This window comes from Grammomys surdaster, unplaced genomic scaffold (genome assembly GCF_004785775.1).
Source record: "Grammomys surdaster isolate TR1022 unplaced genomic scaffold, NIH_TR_1.0 67, whole genome shotgun sequence".
In the NCBI taxonomy this organism is placed as follows: Eukaryota; Metazoa; Chordata; class Mammalia; order Rodentia; family Muridae; genus Grammomys; species Grammomys surdaster.
In genome coordinates this window covers 19,650,281-19,671,918 of record NW_021604569.1, presented here as the reverse complement: position 1 = coordinate 19,671,918, position 21,638 = coordinate 19,650,281, and the positions used below count along the sequence as shown (strand labels likewise).

Here is a 21,638-nt window from a genome sequence, read left to right as displayed (position 1 = left end):
TCTCTCTCTCTCTCTCTCTCTCTCTCTCTCTCTCTCTCTCTCTCTCTTTCAAAAACAGACAACAAAACAATGGGTTCCAGAGGGCAGGCACAGGAGAACACTTATTTAGCCCACCAGTACCCTCTTTGATTAACATGATTAAAATAATATTTCTAAAATGGTGACTTGCTACACACACCCCAACCCTGGAGACTGTGGCAAAGTCTAATCCCAATGGCTAGGGCTAAAACAGTCCCTTAAACATTCAGATCTTGGAGTCCTAACCCAAGGAGCTAGAAATCTGACTTCACTTTGAAGAATTTAAATGGGGTTATCAGGGTGGCATCTTAATTCAAGTTCACTGATGTTCATTCAAAAGGAGATCATGAGAGACACACACACAAGGATAATCGTGTGAGGACACACTGTGTGCAAGTCAAGGGAAGAAGCTGCAAACAGAGGGAACCTGTTCATGTATCAGGTTCTGATATCCAGATACCAGACAGGGAGAAGAAACTGCTTATTACTTAGGTCACATACACTGTTATTTAGATGACAGCATCCTGTTTGAGGAAGATATCATCTTTAAAATATATAAACTCTAACAGTCATTTGGAAAGTGATCAATCAACCAGTGTGCCCTACACCCTCCCAACATGATCAGGAGGCCCAGACACACCCATATTCCCAACCCCATCCCCTACCCTGTCCTCTTCTGCATACATGTCATGTGCAGCTGAACCAGACCACTAGCTTAGTGTGTGCTGAAGAAATATCTCCTATCCTCACAAACAGTCCCTTCTTCCTTCCTGAATGCTGCTTGGGGGAAATGGCTTGGGGAGCATCTGACTACTGTAGTTCTGAAGGTCTGAAAGGACAGATGTGAGGGAAATTGTATATCTCACTACTGTGAGCTCTTCCCCCGGCTTACCACCTCCAAACCAATGACTTGGAGTCTCTTTATTCTAACGGCTGCCACAGAAGGTTCAGAGTAATGAATCAGACAGCAAACTTACAAGAGTTGCCTTCAGGGAAAGCTAATGTATAGAATAACTCACAACTCCTGCTATTCTCCAGCACCTCCACACACAACTGATGGTAGCAAGGAGAAAAAAAACATAACACAGTGCATTTCCCACATCTGGGATGCAGCCCACAGGGATGCAAGGGAGGCAGCATATGAAAGACCTCAAGTAGCATCTTCCGCATGGACAAACAGATGTCAAACTAGGAGACAGCCTTGGCTGAAGGGCTCACAAACCACACTGATGTTCCTTGCAGTCCATTCTATTCCTAGTGAGAATGAAATCTACCCCAAGCTCCAAAAACAAAATTAATGAGGTCACACTCAAACGGCCTCTCTAGGACCCCAGCTGATCGCTAACCTGTGGTCCCCCCACTAATTCTTCCAGACAAGTGCTACAGCCTAGCTCCATACTAGAGCTAGACCCTAGAGCCCTCTAACTTGTTTCCCATTGGCTTACAAATTCACCAGGGCCTGAGATAGGTAGCACTAAACATTTGTAAACTCCTGGGTTCCCAATGAGACCCTGAGTTCAAGACCACACTAAGAACCATAGTACCTGTGCTTCTACTGGGCTTGTCCTCCTTAGAATACCCACTGAGCCACACCCCTCAGTGTCCCCATCTCTTCAGATGGCCACTGTGGTGCCATGGCCAGGTCCTACATGAGTAACACCAAAGAGAAGGAGCACACTACCCCATGTAGTCTTAAACTGCTTTCATTTCCCCTCACTGGACCCAGCCAACTCATCTCCACATTGATTCCTCTCCAAGGAAAGGACAGTATTTTCCCATTGAAAAATAACTTTACAAGAGCATCTAGCTAGCCTGAAGCAACTGTTTATTCAGATGATATGGCAAATGCTTTGTGTACAAAGTGTGGCCCATTCTGGTGAACTGTCCACAAGCCAGCATGAGCCACTTCAGTGTGTGCATGTGTGAACAGGAGCATCTGGAGGAGTGTGTCTGTGTGGGTACACACACGTGCAGTATGCTGGGAAGGCCAGAGGCCAACACTGGGTATAGCAAGCACCTCAGAAGCCTGTTACTTGAGACAGAGCCTCTCGAAGGCCTGGAGCCACCACACAGCCCAGCCTGGATGCCCAGAGAGCCTTAGCAATCTGCTGATCTCTGCCTCCCCAGTGCTGGGATTAAAATCATTGGCACTCCGCCTAGCTTTTTAATATGGGCTTCAGGAACTAAACTCAAGTCTTCATGCTTACATGGAGGTATTTTTACCATCCAAGCCATCTCTCATGCCCTCCTTCCAGACTTCAAAGGTCAAATGCCCGGACCAGCACTGGTCAGCCTGGACTCTGCGCTGGTCTCTATCATTCACTTCCTGCCTTGTCTCCAGGAAGTGCAGGCCAGTTCCTGAAGCCCATGGAGGAACCCAGCTAACCACTCCACCCAAATAAACTGCAACCCATAATTATCCTCCCTGGCATGAGTGTCACCCTGTGAACCAGAAACATCTCAGCAGAGTTTGACAAGATAGGGACGTTAAGAAATGGAAGTAGTATTCCAAAAGATCAATGTCACAGAAACTTCCGTGTCATGGTTTCCTTCTATATTGTTCTTGTATCTGTTTTAATGAGGATCCAAATGAAGCCTTGTGATGTGGATTGAATGTCTCTTTGGTTCTCTTACAAAATAGGCCCTTCCTCTTCTTTTTCCAATACATGCTTATAGACAAAGACCGGGTCTGGAGAAATGGTTCAGAAGTTAAAAAGCACTGGCTTCTCTTTTAGAGAATCTGGGTTTGGGTCCCAGCACCCACATGGTGGCTCACAGCCACCAGTAGCTCCAGTTCAAGGGTATCTAGTGCCCTCTTCTGGCCTCTGCAGATACTACTCACGTAAAACAAAAATCAATAAATCTTTAAAGACTGGGCTTATTTTCACCTAGTAGAATTTTGGGCCTCTAGATGCAGCTGACTCTTGGGCGCTATCTCACAGATCATAGCCCCTCACTTCCTGTCAGTTGCTCATGGATCTGAGCTGGATCTGATTCTGGTTCCATTTCTGGTAAGAACAGAGCAGGGGTGGGGTGCTCTTCCTCCAAGGCAGCACATGACCCACGGCCACTTCCTCTTTGAGATAGTACAGGCCACTCAGCATAGAGTCTTCCCTTCATCCTTTCTTTGGAAACACCAAGAAATAATCCTACAAGAAAGGAAGGGTAGTGTTCATGGAGCTCTCAGATGCCAAGACCCTAAGGCTTAATCTTCGGCACAAAAGAAAGAAGAAAAAAAGTTAAGTGATTACTTTTCTTTATCTATAAATTGTTAAAAATCAGTTTCCTAGCACCATGACTGTTATTTAAGCAATAATGTTTTTAAAGTAAGGTATAGATCAAAGTTGTGTGCCAACCAAAGGTAAAAACAAAGCTAACCTCTATCTCAACCTGGATCTAAGACCTCCTGGTTCCTCTGAAGTCCCGGATCCTGGCCCCCTAAGCCTGCTCTCCAGGACCAGTTCATTCTAGAATGATAGTCTACAAACAGCCCCCACATTTCTAAGGCTGAGGAAAAGATGAAGGTGGTTTCCTATGCTCCTCATGCTGGGAAACCAAGCCCCAGATGTGTGCACATTTTGCACACATCTGTGTAATTTAATTAAAATTCAATTACACACAAATCTTCTTGTTCTTTCTTTATAATTGAGCCACTAAAAAATGACAGTTTCCAATAAACACAAAACTGTTTCCTTTTCTACAGAAGTCTTTGCTAATGGTGTATGGGACATTCCCAGTGCACTAGGGGAGCACAGTTACGACTGGAACCACTATCTTCCAGCTCCAGACTTCCATAACACAGCAGCCTGCTGCTGGCAGAACAATACTCAGAGGTGTTTGCTCTCTGTGGCCCCAGGAAACTGCTACAGATACCTGCAACCATAGAAGATCACAGTCAAGGTGGTCTACCCCTATACATCAAGGAAGCAGGGTAGAAATAGGCCACCAGGGCCACTTGTCAGTACAGAAGGAACTTGAGATCAGGTTCTGGCTCTCAGACTGGCCACTGATACAAATTCAGAGGACAGTGCATGGTATCTTGCTGGACACACCTCTTGAAGGTAAAACTCCCTCAGACCATTGAAATACTAAGCCAACAGATATCCCACATGACTGGGAGTTTACAATGTCACCAGGCCATACACTAAAAGCTTTTCAATTCAAGGAGTAAAAATTAAGTAAGGTGTCCAGTAGAACTTAATAGTAAGGACCTATGGCTGAAGACACCACACACTTTAGTCAGAGGATGTGGAGAAATAAAGTAGGTGCTAACCAGAAAGTTCCTTCCTGATGGCTAGCTTTCACACTACTAGACTAGAAGGTGTTACGTAGGTTAGAGGGGAGGGGCATCAATAGACCTACCCACCTGTGAACCCTGTGAGCTACAATAAGGAGCCATGGGCAAGAACTGCCCATGGGTGCAACAGTAGCAAGAATGTTGCTTTTGCTTTCTAATTAGAGTTAAGGCTTGCACCACAGGCTGAAAGACAGTAACAAGAGTAAATCTGTAAGTCTGGCCAAGAGCCTACAGCTGGGAGCTCACGGGCTCTAGACTAGAACTTAGTATTTTTCTATTAACACAGACATAATTAATCAACTGTCTCTTAATTCAGATCTCTCTACTCATAGATCAGTCCGGCTCCCAGACCTCATCAGACGGGTCTCTGTGCAGAGGACACTGGTTAGCACGGAAACTCATAAGGCATCCAAGTACAGAGAATGACTGTCGGTGGAGTTGTCGAACACAGCTGGGACACCTATAACACTCAGGAACCATTGCAGAAGGGTGAGAGAGTGGAATGACTATACAAGCCAGGGAGTTGGGGAGGTGTGGAGTGAGAAACAGTATCCTCTGGATATAAGAGTAGAAAGGGGTCTATGAGCTCCGTCTCTAATTGAAGAGCTCCAGAGAGAGGATGGCATCTGGGTAAGGGAGAGCCATGGTTTTTAAGGGTATGGCCCCTGGCAGGTTGATAACGCTGCAGTGGATGGTCCCACACATAGAAGTGTGCATGCATGCGTGTGTGTGTGTGTGTGTGTGTGTGTGTGTGTGCATGTGTAATATGTATGTATGTAGATATATATATGTATATGTATATGTATATCTGTGTGTATACATATATATTGGACTTTTCATGGTTATTTTTAAAAATACTAACATGAGTTTGAAGGGGATAGGGAGGTGGTTTGGGTCTGGGAGGGGTTCGGGGGAGGATAGTGAAAATGATCAACATACATTATATGAAATTCTCAAATAATTAGTAAAGATGTTTTCTTTAAAGGTTTAGCTGGGGACACAGGAGGGGGGGTTGGGGGGGAATCCAAAGCAAATAAGCATTGACTACACTCAGTAGTCATAGTTCCGTCAACAATCACACATGGCCACTGTCATCAATGGCCCCACATTAACATGTATGGCCGTGGAATAAAGGAAATCCACTGCAGGGTGAACTAGCCACCAGATTTGGCAGCATTCCAGTCACTCAAATCCCTGCTTCCTGTGAGTCCCTCAGAAAGAGGCTGGCTAAGGCACCCTGGAGACTCAGGTCAATATTTAAGAGGAAATGGCTTTGGAACTGGTCCCCAGGGAACCAGAAGAGAGGAACCGGTAGGGGGCTAGACACAAGAGCTGTCAGCCTGCCAGCCTTGCTTCTCTCTTTATATGAGAGTCCCTAGGTCCAGGGAGATCTACCAGCCTCCAATCTGCAGACACAGTGAGGACAGGAGGGTAAGAACCAAGCCATCACCTCGAGTGTAACCAGGGCCTGAAGCCCAGTGTGGTCATTTAATCATTAGCTAGGGCTTTGTGCTCCCTTTGTGCGTAAGCTGACACCACCAAAGGTCAACATGTCCTGGCCTTGCCTCACAATCCCTCCACCTGCAGAGGGAAGGACAAAAGCTCAAACAAGAACCAACCTGGCTTTCAAAGACCCCTGACAAAGGGAGCCAGCCTGCCTTTGGGAGGCTGGCATTGTTGGGTACATTTGTAGGGAGATTTTCCATTTCCCAGTAGGACCTGTGCTGAGACACGTAGCTCCCAGCTACAGATGACAGCACAAGGCTTCCAGGAACCTCCTCTCTGGGACTGCCTTTCCCAGAAACCCAGAAGCCTAAAACCCTCACAGTTGGACACAGTCAAAAGATGGATGTTATTTTAGGTGTGGGAGGGGATGGTGAAATCAAAGAAAAAGAAGGATCAAAGTCTGGCTTGTGGCTCGATGGGAGGTGCCACAGACTTCCCAAAGATCTGTGCCTCCAAGGTCACCACATCTCAGATGTTTTAAAAGAGAACTGAAACAAGACACTGATGAGCAAAGATCTGAGCTCAAGTCGGGCATCCCAGGGAAGCATCCATGAACACAAGCCCAGCCCTGGCTGGCCTACCAGCATCCTGCTCAGAGCATCACTGCTCGCTACATAAAGAACCCCTGGTAGTTTGGCTCTACTGTCCCTCCCTGGAGAAAGGGGTATCACTGTCCTGCCCAATGTCCCTGACAAGTCATAGACAAAGGCTGCTTCTCAGTTTCCATGAGTGACCTACCAGTTCTCTTCCTGGCCTGGGCCTCACGTGGAGCCTCTCTGACTCCATTCTGTTCCTACATACTATTCCTAGGAAGACTATGTCACTGCTCTGCACCCAGAGTGGCTTCTTCTCCCATCAGTCCATAGTTGTCTGGAGGAAAAATTAAGCAATATGACAATGGTCCCAGAGTATTGGCTTCCTGAAGCTACTGGAACAAGAACCCCACACTGCACACCTCAAAACCCACATACGGGGCTAGAAAGGCTGAGGAGTCAGCAGGGCTATACCTCAAGGGTCAGATCTCGAGACTGATCCTATCTCTTGCATCTTAACATGACTACTGCAGCCTTGGGATCTGGGGTCTTGTCGACACATTGCTTCTCTCTCTGTCTCCATCATCACACGGCCTTTTTCCTGAACACCTCCATGTGTGGATACAGGCCCATCCTCACCCTGCATGTTCACATTCCCAGAGTTACAGCTCTGAGATAGGTGTGACTGTTAAGGAAACATCATTTTGAGTTATTCCTACAACCCTCTAACTTCCCAGTAAGAGTCAAGGTATTGATGGAGAGATATTTCACACTGGCTATCCATCTAGTAGGACAATGGAATTAGATGTTAGCATTAGAATTTCTCTAGGAATCACATGCTAGAAGAAATGTCTGAAGCCTGCTGTCAGTCTTGATTTCTTCCTCTTCCTGGTGTGACGATATTGGGGAATAAATCTCTCTCTGCTTTTCTCCATTGCTTGTTTCTTTAACTGGCTTCTTGAGGACCAGTGGCTGAACCTAAGCAGTTAGGGTTGCAGGGACCAGACTCTGACTTGAACAACTCCAGTAATACCAGCAAAGTATCCTCTGGAACCCAGAGAAATGAGGATGCCAGCTATTTGTTCTTCCCACCACACACACTTCTTAGGTGAACGGTCAGGTGTGAGTCAATTGTGAGGGGCAACTGTGGAGTCACCCTTCATCTCAAAATACTTCTCACTCTCTTCAAGTCAGTCACAGGTACAAGGAGGTAAGAACACTTCAAAGCAAAGCTAAGAAGATGAGCATCTGAGAGGAGTTCAGGTTTAGTCTTGGTTATGGTGTGGTCCTGTCCACCATTGGCCCATCATTGTCTGGACTCCAGTCTCTTCTATAACGGAGTCTGATCAGTAGTCAGAACTGTGTAAAATACCTTTATGAGACCAGGCTCTGACTGAAAGCAGGCTCCAGACATTTCTTCTAGCATGCGATTCCTAGCTACCCACAGCTACCCATACCTTAAGGACAATGACATTCAGGTTTCCCTGAAACCTACAGGATGGTGTAGAAACTAGGAAAGAGATCAGTAAATATGTAATGAATGTGCCTCTATTAGCCAGGCCAGAGAGCCAGGCTGATCTGTGCTGCCCTCAAGGAGCTGCCTGCTACTGCAGAGTGTGAACAACTCTGGGGACACAGAGTCCTGCCTAGCTCCAGGTTCTGTGCCTCCTTGGACTCACTGAAACCCAGCTACCTGCAATCTATACTAACACTTGCTGGAAAGAGACAGAATGAGTCACTGTGTGATGCCCCCACCTTAGGGAAGTGGGGAGGGCTGGAAGACCAGAAGGGACCAACTGGTTTAAAAAAAAAAAAAAAAAAAAAAAGGCCTGAGGCTCTTCCCCAAACAAAGACCAGGCTCCACTAGGGGCTGCTGACCTCACATCTTCCCACTTTCCAGTCATGTCCTCAGGTAAGTCACACGGGCCTAGACATAAGCCAGCTCATCCCACCTCAATCTGCTCAGTTCTCCAGATCCTCTGTCCCCAAGGGTTCCCTGATTTCCAACACCCAATGCTGTATGTTCACCTTAACCTCACTCTGGAATACTTGAGGCTCAATGTGAAATCTACAATTTATTTTTACCAATGTGGTAGATCGGAACCACAAGCAGGAAATCAACAGCCATCCAGTTCCTAGACTTACATCATGGACACCATAAATTTATACAAAGAGGCCAACTGCAGAAGATGCCTACATAGCTCTGGAGTACAAGGCTACTCACTCCATTGTCCTAGATTACTGGTCGCCCAGCACCTCTTCACCAAACTCCCAATATTCAACAGATGAAAACCTTGAGTGGCTTTGAAATCTGTTACTGCTAAATTTACAACAGAATAAGAGAATCATTAAAGTAAGCTTTTTCCATTCCTCTGGAGTACCTCCTCACCAACTTAGTAGACAATTAATTTTGAGATAACTCAGGACCTAGGAAAGACCATGACCAGTTGTAGAAATGCAAAGACGAAAGGAAACCCTGAACAGATTTCTAAGTAAGTCAGTCTGTCCTCCTGTTGATCTCCTTTCTCTGTGTGTTTGGAGGAATTAAGCAAACCTTACTGAACAAGGTGCCAACACATACGCACATACACACATACACACATACACACCACAGGCACACAGTGCATGCACACACATATATGCTCACACACACACACACCCCATATGCATACCATGCATGAACACATGTACTACAATACATGCATATCTTGAATTACAACAATCCAGAACATCACTTCCTTCTTAAAAGCCTGCTTTGGAAACTTCCATTCCCAGCTTCTATAGACCCTGACTCCTGATGTCACATTTCACAGACACAGCCTGTTTGCTTTGCTCCAATTAAACAAAACAAAGCAAAGCCTTTATGAGTTCAAAACAGTACTAGGTAACCTTTCCTCCTTGCAGCATGAGAAACAGCAAAGCCACACCATGTATGCACCTGGTAGTAGCATGAGCTGTGCACCTGCGTGTGCACCTGCGCGTGGCACCTGCGCGTGGCACCTGCGCCTACACCTGCAGCTGCGCCCTGCAGCTGGCAGTGCCCTGAAAACCTCACAAATACACCCTGGGAAGGAAGGCCTACCTTATGATGAAGCCCCCCAATAAGCAGTATGGTACTGAGGTAGCTGCACCTCTGTTCCTTACAGGCCACCTGTAAATGAGCCATCAGAAGCCCCCTCAGGAAACACATCATGGACATGGACCCCAGAAGCTCCACAGGAAAAGCCATTCCTGCATCTGAGATCAGGATTCCATTGTGACTAACAGAAACCTGCCTCTAAAGAACCTGTTACCTCTCTTGTCACTGAGGTTCCCACTGCTTAGACAGAAACAGACCATAAAGACAGCACTTTAAGTAAAGGCGGCAATATATACTTTGCCTCTGAATGAGCTTCAGTAGAAAACTGTCAGGCTACGTTTATACCATAGTTGTATCTCTGTAGGACAATCTGATCCTGGCGGCTACAAAGAGACGCATATACCTGTCTAACCGTCCTGCCCTGTCCCATGCTTTTTGTCCTGTCTCCAAAGAGGATCCACTGGACACAAAATATTGCATGACCTCCATACCCTTGTCCTCCGGAAATAGAGGATTTCTCTGAAGTTCATCAGACTGGTTCTCCCTGTCAGGCAGCAAAACAGTAAGATAACAACGTAAAGTCAACAGCAAAACCACAAAATTAAAAGACTTCATTGTCTTCTCCAACTCAAGGAACAAGCAAATCAGGCTCAGCCCATTCAGCCTGGGTATTCTGTACAGCGTGAGCAGCACTGAGCATTTTCAGTGTGTTTATACGTTTGGTTTGTTTGGCTTGTTTGGGGGTTTTTGTTTTGCTGTTGTTGTTGTTATTGTTGAGACAGGGTCTTGTATATCACTCACTGATTGTCCTAGAACTCCCTGTGTAGATCAGACTGGCCCCAAAATCACAGAAATCACCATGCCCAGCTAGTGTTGAATTGTGACACATCACTTTAGTTGTTGCAAGGACCCCACAAGAAAGTGGTTACACACCATTTTGCAGAAAGGTGGGACTTTTATAAAGCCATTCAGATCCACATCATAAGACTCTCTGTGTCACCGCCTGGACAGGACCAGATTTACTTACCTTAGCCTGACACTTGAAAGTCCTATTACATTCTGTGTCTATGTGTACATGTGACCACATACATGTGCATGTATTCACAAGTCTGTAGAACAGCTGAGTTTCAGAATCTGCCTCTAAATAACCTGTCACCTCTCTTGTCACTGAGGTTCCCACTGCTTAGACAGAAACAGACCATAAAACCACCAATGCCCCTCACTGTTCTGAAAACCATATCGCTCTATCCATACACTGCCTCGGGGCCTAATGAAGTTACAATGAAGCAAACCTTTGACTACCAGAAGTCAGCCATGGGTCGGGACATGTCCTACCACCTGGTTCAACATCCTCTGCAATGCCCATATGTTCTCCTTTTCCCCCCTCCTTACAAAGTGCAAGCCTCCAGCCAGGCTTTGTGGCACTGGTCTGTAGTCCTCACTGCTCCAGAGGCTAAGAGAGGAGATCACAAGTTCAAGGCCAGCCTATGAAACTTAGTGAAACCCTGTCTCAAAATAAAAAAGGGGTAAAGGTTATACCTTTATAGCCCTTTTGTAGCTCCGTGAAGGAGTACTTGCCTGGCCTGGATAAAACCCTGGGCTCAATGTTAAACATGTGCACAGATGCACGCACACACATACACCCACACACACACACACACACACACACACACACGTAGCCCACCCACCATGCTTGCTTTATCAACAACATCATCACTTACAAAGAGAGGTTTGCCTTCCAGCTCCTAGTCGATCACACCAACTAACACTTTCAGTACATGTATTACGCCAACCTCACATCCCACTTTTGTTAAGCCAGAAGGAGAAACAGGCACTGCTATCAGCAAAGAAACAGAAGACCAAGCATCGAAGGTTAATGCCTGGCAGCCATTCCAAAGGTCCCTCCTCCCCATTATGAAGGCACCTTTGTTCCCACAAATAAATGAACCTTAAAGACAACAGTGTCCCTAGAGCCAATAGCTGATCAAAGGCTGTCACTCATCCATCTGGTAAGGCTTATCATGCCCTTCTTACTATCCAGGACAGTGAAAAGTGCCACAGTGATTCAAATTGTCACTCCCCGAGCTTGCACCACTCCAGGTCTCAGACAGACCTGCAGCTCACAGAGTTCAAATATGCTAGATGAAGTGAACTCTGCAGGTTCACACCCACCCAACAGAGGCAGGAAGTACAGGAGGCAGGTGGAGAAAAGGTTACCAACCCTGGACCGAGCAGGAGGGCAGGTGGTGTATGTAGACGGCAGGACCAAGGCACCGGCATGGCCAACCTCAGAAGCAACTGCCAACTCCAGCTGCATATGCCATATCCAGAAGGCATGCAGGCCACCTGCTCCCCAAGCTGGACAGACTATGAGTCACCAGGACCCCTAATTTCACATGCAGAAGAGGGAGGCAGGAGTATCTCAGAGGGACACTTCATGTGTCAGCTCAGGTGACACGTAGACCAGGGATGTTGTGAGAGGGCTCAGGAGACATGGACCCTGGAACCTCTGCTTGTCACATTCATCCATGAGCAATGAACCCTTGGAGTGTCTGCAGCCACTGGTTCCAGGATGTTCATCCCACAGCCGTGGTCTGTAAACTCCTGAGACAGTCCCGAGCCCTGAACAGGAAACATTGCAACCCTAAATAATCACTAATTCCCCTTCCACTTTGACTAAGTGGGCAGTTTTGCACAAGACAGCTCCTTGCTTTACAAATGTGTTACACCAAACACTAGAAACAGCACTGTAACCATCCTAGCAGGAGGGAAGATGTTTTAAAGAGCTCAGAGTGCCCCTCCCTCGACTATGGGACTATTGAGACAATAGTCCCCAAAGAGTTGGAATTTTTCCCCAGGAAACTCATGCTGGGAGAAGGCCTAAAGTTAATGCCTGGTGCCAGCCAGAGGACAACTGTCTCCCAGGAAGAGTTCATGCAGTTCTGACAACGTCAGACCACCTTGTAGGAAAGAAGAGGTCAAAGATGATGAAGGGAGCCAACCTATGTTTAAACTATGTCAATCTGTGTTTAAACCTAAACCTATCAGTGCCCAGGAAAACAGACTTGGGGGGAGGGGGTAGATACCAAAGGGAGGGGAGGGCAGGACTAGACCTCTGAGAACATGGAGTACATTTCCTTTCTCTGGATTTTCCTATTGTCTCTTTAATTGACATGTTGTGGGTGGTTGGCCAAGCTTAGCTTGTTAGGGCTGCTAGGGCCCAAGTTCTAAGGAAGGACCCCAGCAACAGACTCAGTGAGGATGAGTAGCCTCAGCATACACACAGCTGAGTGACCTTGGGGAGCTTCTAAATTTTGCTGAGCCTCAGCGGTGACCTCACAAGCAAAAAGTATCAGGTACAGAGGAAGTACTCAATGAATGACAGCCAGCGAACAAAACCCGTTCTCAGGTAGCCTGGCCAGTCATGTGGTCTAGTGCTCTCACAGGGACATCTGAAAGCCTTTTTGAGCCAATGTAACTTTTTGAGCCAATGCCAGGGGATTCTCAGCCCATGCAGGGACAGGAGAGCAAGGAATATTGGGTGCTTTCTGTACTGAGAAATGATGCTCCGGATATGCATGTGTCAGGGACAGAGTGTACCACACACCTCAGTGCCAACAGCAAAGACAGTGATGGTGCTAAAGCAGCCATCACCCCAACTCTTCCATGTGTCCCCCCACAGACTTTCCATGCCTTAAGGAAAAAGCCACACATAGGATTAAAACTTGTAGGAGCCACCCTGTGCAAAAGCCTATGTAGACCTCACACACTGCCACAAAGGGCAGCCACTAAGAAGGGCAGATACACAGCCAAGGACTTGACCAGAACATCCACACGGGTCCTTGCATGAGCTCCAGCTCACAGGCATAATCTTCACAATTCAGTTGACTTACCCCAGCCCCAAAAAAAAATTAGCTGAAATATCTCTTTGATGTGGAGAATTGTCTGTGGACAAAGCAGTCTGCAAAGTTCTGAGCGCTTAATACCAAGTCAACATGTGCATGATTACTTTGAAGAAACACACACACACACACACACAAGCAGAGACAAAGAAGACAAAGACAGAGGCAGAAAGAAAGACATGCCATATAACATTTCAGTCCAACAACTACCCACAAGACAGTCGTCTCACCATAACAGAATGTATAGCTTCTTATCACCTGGAAACACAGCAGCTGCCTTAACACAGTGATTCACTGAGCCACTCAGAGCTTACAGTGAAGCTAGGTCAGCGACCTACATAACCTAGCATATCAGCATGTGCACATTCAACTGTGCACAGCCCACAGTAACTGATTAGAGTAACAGCCATGAGATGATAGATACATTCACTATGCTATAACATCCGTAGAATACTTATTTATTTTTAAGATTTTCAACCTAATTTTCTACCACATGTATGAATATTTGCCTGCATGCATGTATATATGTGCATTAGGTGTGTACGGTGCCTAAGGAAGCCAAAAGAGGGTGTTGGATCCCTCAGAATTAGAGTTATAGGTGGTTCTGAGCCATCATCTGTGTGCTGGGAACCAAACTCAGGTCCTTTGCAAGAGCAGCCAGTGCTCTTAACCACTGAGCCATCTCTCCAGACCCCTTATTCATTTTTTAAAGACTAACTATAAAACAGGCTCCAGCAGGTTTTCAGAAGCTCTGGCTACCTCCAGGAGGTGAGAGTTCCAGCCTGCCTCAAAAGGCTTTCTAGGGGGCTGGAGAGATGGCTTAGTGGTTAAGAGCACTGACTGCTCTTTCTTCCAGAGGTCCAGAGTTCAATTCCCAGCCACCACATGGTGGCTCACAACCATCTGCAATGGGATCTGATGTTCTGGTGTGTCTTATGACAGCAAAGGTAGTGTGCTCATGCATAAAGTAAGTCTTATAAAAAAAAGGGGGGGTGGGCTTTCTAGGATGACAACACACTGAGGCAGAAGATTAAGGCAATGCTGTCCTGACCCTGAGTAGCCTCAGCTAATGTGTGTGTGTTTGAGTGTTATCTGCTAGCCAAAGAAGCTTAAAACATTTTTTTTTTAAATTAAGCATCAGGTATGCCATCAAAGTTGGCTATACCACCACAGTTTGTATAAATATCACCTAGCAGGGTAACTCTCAGGGTGTGCTTCCATCATCAAGGAATGTATATTATATATTTATGAATATGTATATATGTATATAAACAACCAAGTACACATAACAATCATATCTATAACAGACACAAATATTATACATATACAAGTTACACAAATACACACATGCAAATTCTCAGGCATAGCAATCAGTAATCATATACATTATGCACAAACATTGTATAAACAACAAATATAACATTTACAAACATATCACATAGTCATACAAATGTAACAAATACATGTGTAATACACATATACTCATAGAAACATACTAATTATAGGTAGGCATAATACATATATCTATATACCCATACATTTATAATAAATACATGCATAACACACATGTAGATGTGTCTCAAGACCCTGACTAGGCAGTTCACAAAAAAGGGGAGGGGGTGGCAATGTCCCTATGCAGCCCTGAAACCAGCATGGGCAGCCTGGGTGTGAGTATGTGGTACTCTATCATGGTCTTTACAGTTGGTAGAAATCCCTTTGATGACTTCAGATGCACAGCTTACATTCCCAGAGGGAAAAGGCCTGTGAGAGCACTCAAAGGAGTGTGAACACAACAGACATCCTATGAATGAGGCATCACGTAGGTGCTGGGAACCAAACTCAGGTCCTTTGCAAGAGCAGCCAGTGCTCGTAACCACTGAGCCAACTCAACATCTTTCTTTCATTTGGCTGCCAGCTAGGCCATGGAGCAACACCATCCTCACTGAAAACAGAAGGAGACTGAGGCTCAGCAGGAAGGCCAGGATCTGAGGTTGGCTTCTTCAAGAGAACAAGGCTGGCATGACACCTCTGAGCTAAGCCCTCAGAGAATGCTCTACCCTACAAGACAGACAGGACCAGCCTCATGTCTAGAGACCACTGAGCACCATCCACAAGGACATAATGGTAGGAAAACAAGCAAAGACACCAACTGGAGCATCAGGTCCTACATACAGGAAAGCAGGGTGGTACCATGACCCAATCCAGTTCACAAAAGTCAAGCAACACATATGAAAGGCACCTTGCTAGAGGTGGCAGGCTCGATGCTCTCCCTCACAAGTGAGGCTGGGACAGGGACTCCTCAGGGCCACTCCTGACTGGTGGTAACATGGCTGCCTGTCTCCTACCTCCTAGTCCACAGGCCTACTGCAAGTTAAGAAGTCACCAGAAACAAAGAGCAGGTTGTCTGACATTCAAAGCAGAACCCGCCAAGGAACAAAGGGAAACTTTACATTCACCCAATGGCACGTCACAGAGAAAGTGTTGCTATGCTTACTTTCAGAGAGATAAAAGCATGGCATATGTCAGAAGTGAATGCCACCCTGGGACACTGGTGCTGCCATTAAAGACAATTCTACCATAAGTTAGTTGGGGGCCCAAAGGTAAATGCTACTGACCCTGCAGGTTACCACTACTAAAGAGTGTGAAACATTTGCTATCTTTTTGTTTTGTTTTGTTTTGAGACAGGATTTTTCTCTTTGTAGTCCTGGCTGTCCTAGAACTTACTTTGTACACCATAATGGCCTTGAATTCTGCCTGCCTCTGTTTCCTGAGTGCTGGGACCACCACTTATGTAGGTGAATTTTCTACCTTAACCAAAAACAAAAGAGAGTCCCTTTCTACCCTCTAAGTGAGAAAAATCCCACAGCCTGTACAGAGACTACCCTGGCTGATCATACACCGACTTCCAAAGGAATGTGAAAGTCTTACCTGGTCCAGGTGGACTTGTACAGAGCAGGGAGTCGCCACCTTAAAAAACAAGGAAAAGAAACATGAGCGAGGGCTTCTCAGGCAGCAGGCACCATAGTCAAAGCAGTTTCCAGAGGCTGGGGCTGCGTCACAGAATTTTAGGAAAGAAGTAATAACACAGCCATCCAAAAAAAAATTTTTTTTTGAATCTGCACATCATTCATAAAAACAGAAGTTCACCTTGAATGTCACGCAACCAGTCCATGTACCCCCGGCTAAGTTCTTCCTCATTGGGGACCATGTGAAGCGGGGGCCCAGAGAAGGTGGAAGACTCTGCAGGGTGGTTTCAAGCTGCCCTGAGTATAAACATTCACATTTACGGACTTTTTTTCTCTACAAAATGGGCTCCTTTCTCTAGAACTATCTATGCATGTGAAACTGAAAACACAGTCTAACTATATCTATTCCTCAGACAGTAGAAAGGAATTCGCTTGGACTCTCCCAGAGTCAGCTTGCTAAGCTGCCAGGGTAATGCAGTAAAAGCTCGAGCTACGAACAGCACCTTGCTTTCAGGGCAGCTGCTGGATGAAGAGTGCTCAAGCAGAGACTGTGAGTCCTAAGCTAAAGTCCCTGTGTGTGTGTGTGAGTCAAGACGTTGGATGTGCTTCTTGTCTGTCCAGGAGGCTGCTGAGGACCTCGCTCCTGTAACCTAGCTCCTTTCTGGCTTGCCCATGTTAGACCCTCTGCACCACTCCCATTCTTAAAGAGTGTTCTGGAACTGTGGAAAAGAAGGCTGCCCAGGCAGTGTGGTTTCCAATTTGGAGCAGTAGTTAGCAGTATGACCTTGGTCTCTGATGTGGACACTATTTGTAGGCCTCCTGCTTATCTTGCTCAGTTTCTCAAGAGCTATGTGACACATGGCCACTCATCTGTCTGGGACACGCCATTATTCCACCAGGATGCTGACTCATATTCTTGGCAGGGAGAGGGGACCTCTGCCTCGCACTCACTAGCTCTTCATCTCTATCCTCATACAGCAACTGGCAGCAGAAACTCGTATCTTTTGAATTTGTGTGCCCTCAGTTTCCCATGTACATATTAGATTTTGATGGGTTGATCAGGGAAGAAGCCAACAAATAAACATAAAGTGAAAACTAACCCATGGCTTTGGACACAGGGAGCTGGTGCTAGAACCATATGGGCCGGTGATGGCGCTGGACAAGGGGAACTCATGGTTAATAAAGAATTGTGGTTCACTCCACTCCAGCAAGCCTCCACTGGGTATACACACATCCTGGTCCCTCATGACATAGTCACACTGGTAAGAAAGGTATGAACAATCAGTCTCTGCCTTTAGGATATCATTTGTATTCCACAGCACAGACTACTACTCATCGGTAAGCAGAAATAGCCTAACCGGACATAAAGAGACACAGAGTCACATTAAATGTACATCCGCTAAGTTGAAGTAACCGACCAGAAGATGCTACCTGCCGCATGATTCCATCTATGACATTTTAGAGAATCGGAAGTTATAGAAAGAATAAAACATGTGTGGTTATCAGAGGCTGAGGGAAGAGTAGAGGAAGAGGAAAAACAGACAACGTTGAGAATAGTTGAACTGTTCTAACTGGTACTGTCACGATGGGCACATGTCACTAACAAGAGTCCAAATCCACAGAAGGACCAACACCCCAATGAACCCCCTGTGTAAATTATAGGCTTGTAGACCTGGGCTAGCAATGTATTGATGTTGACTCACTAAGTATTACACATTAGACAGATTTTAAATAAACCAAACAAGCGCTTAATTTTCTATAAATTGAAGACTGTCCTAAATATAGTTTAACAATATTTCAAGTAACAGACCAGAAGCCTGTGTGGGAGGAATTCCTATGCCATACCAGAAACTCCAGTTTAAAAACAATGGTTAAGGGCTGGGCATGGGCACACATGCTTAATCTCAGCATTTGGGAAAGAAACAGAGGAAGCATCTGTCAGTTTGAAGCCAGCCTGGTCTTTCAAAGAGTTCAGACCAGAGAAGGTTACATAGGGAGACCTTACACACACACACATACACACACACACACACACACGGGGGGGGGGGGGGGTGTTCTATATCCCACATCCCCCTACAGGTGGTGTGCAGTGTGCAGATCTAGGGACTACAATTGAGACCTAAATTCTGTGATCAGAGGCTACTTAAATCCTGGAAACACTATCTACAATCAAGAAAACACATCAAGATATGTCCTTCCAAAGTAGCTACAACCAGATATCAGGATGAGAGATATCTGGATATAATCAGTATTTCCAGTTTACTTCTCCTTGTTTAGAGCAAGGACAATAATTGACCACAGTCAGAATCATGTTGCCCCTCTCAGGATGCTCCCACTCTTGGATCATGCCCATCACCTGGCATTAAGAAACGTGGACCCTCGGGCTGGTGAGATGGCTCAGTGGTTAAGAGCACTGACTGCTCTTCCAGAGGTCATGAGTTCAAATCCCAGCAACTACATGGTGGCTCACAACCATCTGCAATGAGATCTGATGCCCTCTTGTGGGGTGTCTGAAGACAGCTATAGTGTACTTATAATAAATAAATAAATAAATAAAGTTTAAAAAAAAAAAAAAAAAAAAAAAAAGAAACGTGGACCCCCCAGCAGCAGCTGTATGATTGGGCCCCTTGGCTATCTTTGTGGGCTTGTAGGTTCCAGCTGCCATCCAACCTGTCTAGAAAGGAGGGTACAGTTTTTCCACACTTCTTTCTACTCGCTGGAGCCCACAAAGTTCTAGAGCTCAGTCACTACTGCTTTTGCCCCTGTGATGTGTGGACCCACCTGCCCACTTCCCCAACTTCATCTCTTGAAGGTGAAGAGCCAGCAGGAGTAGGATGGAGATATAGTAAGAGCAGGAAGTTGTTCAGCTGACAGAATGAGGATAGCTCATTGTCTGTCCAGAGTCCAGATGAGGATGCACCTTATATTCTTCATCTTCATGCTTGTTCTTCATTTTCAGGTGCATCTGATCTAACATTGTTCTTCTGCCTCTTGGCATGTCACTGAAGGAAACACTATGAGCCCGGGACATCTCCAGTCTCAGGATATCCATCCAAGGCCTCAAGCTGGACTGATAACTGAGTGGCAGACACCAGTGCAGGGCACTGGGACAAGGGCCCGCCCAGTGCCAACCCATCCTCAGGTACGCTCCTATGGATGTTTCTACTCAGGGATCTCTGGGCTAAGACACCTCCTCTGTGAATCGCTCCCTAATGTGTGCCTACCAGCCAGCTGGAGGCTGAGCAGCTTCAGCAATGTGGAGACGAGAAGACTACAGGCTGAGCACCAAGCATCAGGACACACCCTCATGGGGCCACGCATGTGCAGGTTCAAGTCAGCTCCACAAACATGTCCTATATAAGCCACGCCTGTCTGCAGGTCTTTGTCCTGAACCCTATCAACGCAGAAATTCAGCACATTCTGTCTTGTGCGTGGGAAGCTAAATCAAGAAGGATTGTCACAGGTTGAATCTCACAAATACACCCTGTGGGTCTTAGCTGCCTTTTCTCCTCCTGATGGCAGCACCCATAGGAGTCAGGGTGACAAAAGGTGGCAGTAAAGGGTCAGGGCTGGCAGCTACAAAAAATCCCAGGAGAGAGCTATGGACCCTGAGCTATGAGCAATAGATCTTGGGACCTATGTCCTTCTCTTGACCTGACCAGGGCCCCTCTGAAAGACCTGCCTGAGAGCCATTTTATGGCCTTTACTTGGCTTAGTCTGTGGCCTAATCTGTGGTTACCAAGGACAACCACAAACAAACAAGGCTATGCCCAACCCATACCTGGCTATGTGGATGCCTGGAGCCTGCTGATGTTGATAACCTTGTCTCCAAGCCAGCAGGTCATCAAGGAAGCAGGAGGGGCTTATGACCTGACACTAATTACACAAGTGAATGGCAGCATGCATATTTAAAATGCAGAGACTAGGAGGAAGGTGGGGGTGGGCCCTGTGGTATAAAGCTTGCCTAGAATGTATGGTTCCCCAAAACTGACCTTTTTTGTTTTTTAAGAAATATGTGAGTTAGTGTGACAGCCCGTATATGACCAAATCTCTGAGACTTGTGAGAGAGTTCTGATGTGTGACAGAGTCACTAAGTATGTGGATGTGTACATGTGTGTATGTGTGTGTGTGTGTGTGTGTACATGTGCTGGGGGAATATATGAGTGTGTCTTTGATGTGTCAGAATGTATGCATGTCTCCTGTCTGGAAGTATGTCCCTGTGTGCCTCTATTAGTGTGACCACAGAGTCCTGTAATCCTGAATCTTGGGCAAAAGGTAGAGCTTTAACCGACAAGTGAAGTGTACTTTGAAAAAGAAAGCTTTAGTCACGGCCAGCTGCCTGTGCCCCACACTATGGCCAGCAGGAGTCTCTGGTGCTAGGAGAAGTCTACTATGACCATTCAGGAGATCAAAGTCCCCAGAGAGAGAAAGGACAAACCAGTTCAACACATTGTTTACATCTTCTCATTCAAGCAATTAAACCACGAATTTAACCCTGATTGTAATGGTCAATGAAATTTCATTTTTGGCCAAGCCATGTCAAGAGTAATTATTTTTCTATCAATTTCTCTAAGAGATGCATGGTTAAAATCACTACATGCTACTACATAGAATAAAGGTAAGTTTGCATTCAACCTTCTGTGAATCATCAAAAATTCCAATCCTGTTGATTCCTGTGAATGAGCTTCCTAGACCATCATAGAACCCTGGAAGAATGGAGAGTCATGCCCTCAGGTTCCTAGCATGTTTTTACACGTTCATCACTACAGTGGAAGCCTGGGTGGTTGCTCTCTTTACTGGCCCTCTTTCTTACTTGTTCTCTCGATGATTATGCCCATAGGAGAACTCTCTCAAGTGGGCATGACGTACCCATGCACGGAAATCTGGAAAGGAGAATCAACCTAGCAACATCAACCATCAATCATTCAAAGGCATTCAGTAAGTGCACACAAGGGCCAGGTGGGGTGGGGGTGGGAGGGTAGGGCAATTTGGCAAAGCTCAGCATGCACCATTCCCTGAGTTTGATACCCCCGCTCCCAGCATCAAAACAAATATATCAATAAGTAAATGCAGGCAACTTCCAATAAATCCACCAATAACCTTTCAGGTAAAAGACAAAGAAGTAGTGGTCCCTAGCCACCTCTGCACTGCGGGTGGGAGAGAAATCAGTTTCCTGCTTAAAGAAAGAACCATCTTGGTGCTCAAAGTATCGTGAAATTGCTTTGATCAGAATGATGGGACTCAGGATAAGCTACATAAAACCAGAGGCAAATTTACTTCAGCTTTGACACGAAGCCAGAGAGCAACAACTTCCTTCCAAATCAGGAGAGCGGGGGG

General features: G+C 46.0%; 1 protein-coding gene across 3 annotated transcripts in view; it reads right to left on the bottom strand.

The window, feature by feature from the left end:
- Tns3 (tensin 3) overlaps nucleotides 1-21,638 on the bottom strand; it is a 232,968-nt gene that overhangs the window by 132,170 nt on the left and 79,160 nt on the right. For all 3 annotated transcript variants that reach the window (XM_028777165.1, XM_028777157.1, XM_028777161.1), the window contains one exon: nucleotides 16,264-16,302. The gene's annotated coding sequence lies outside the window, so the exon portion shown is untranslated. The remainder of the gene's footprint in view (nucleotides 1-16,263; nucleotides 16,303-21,638) is intronic.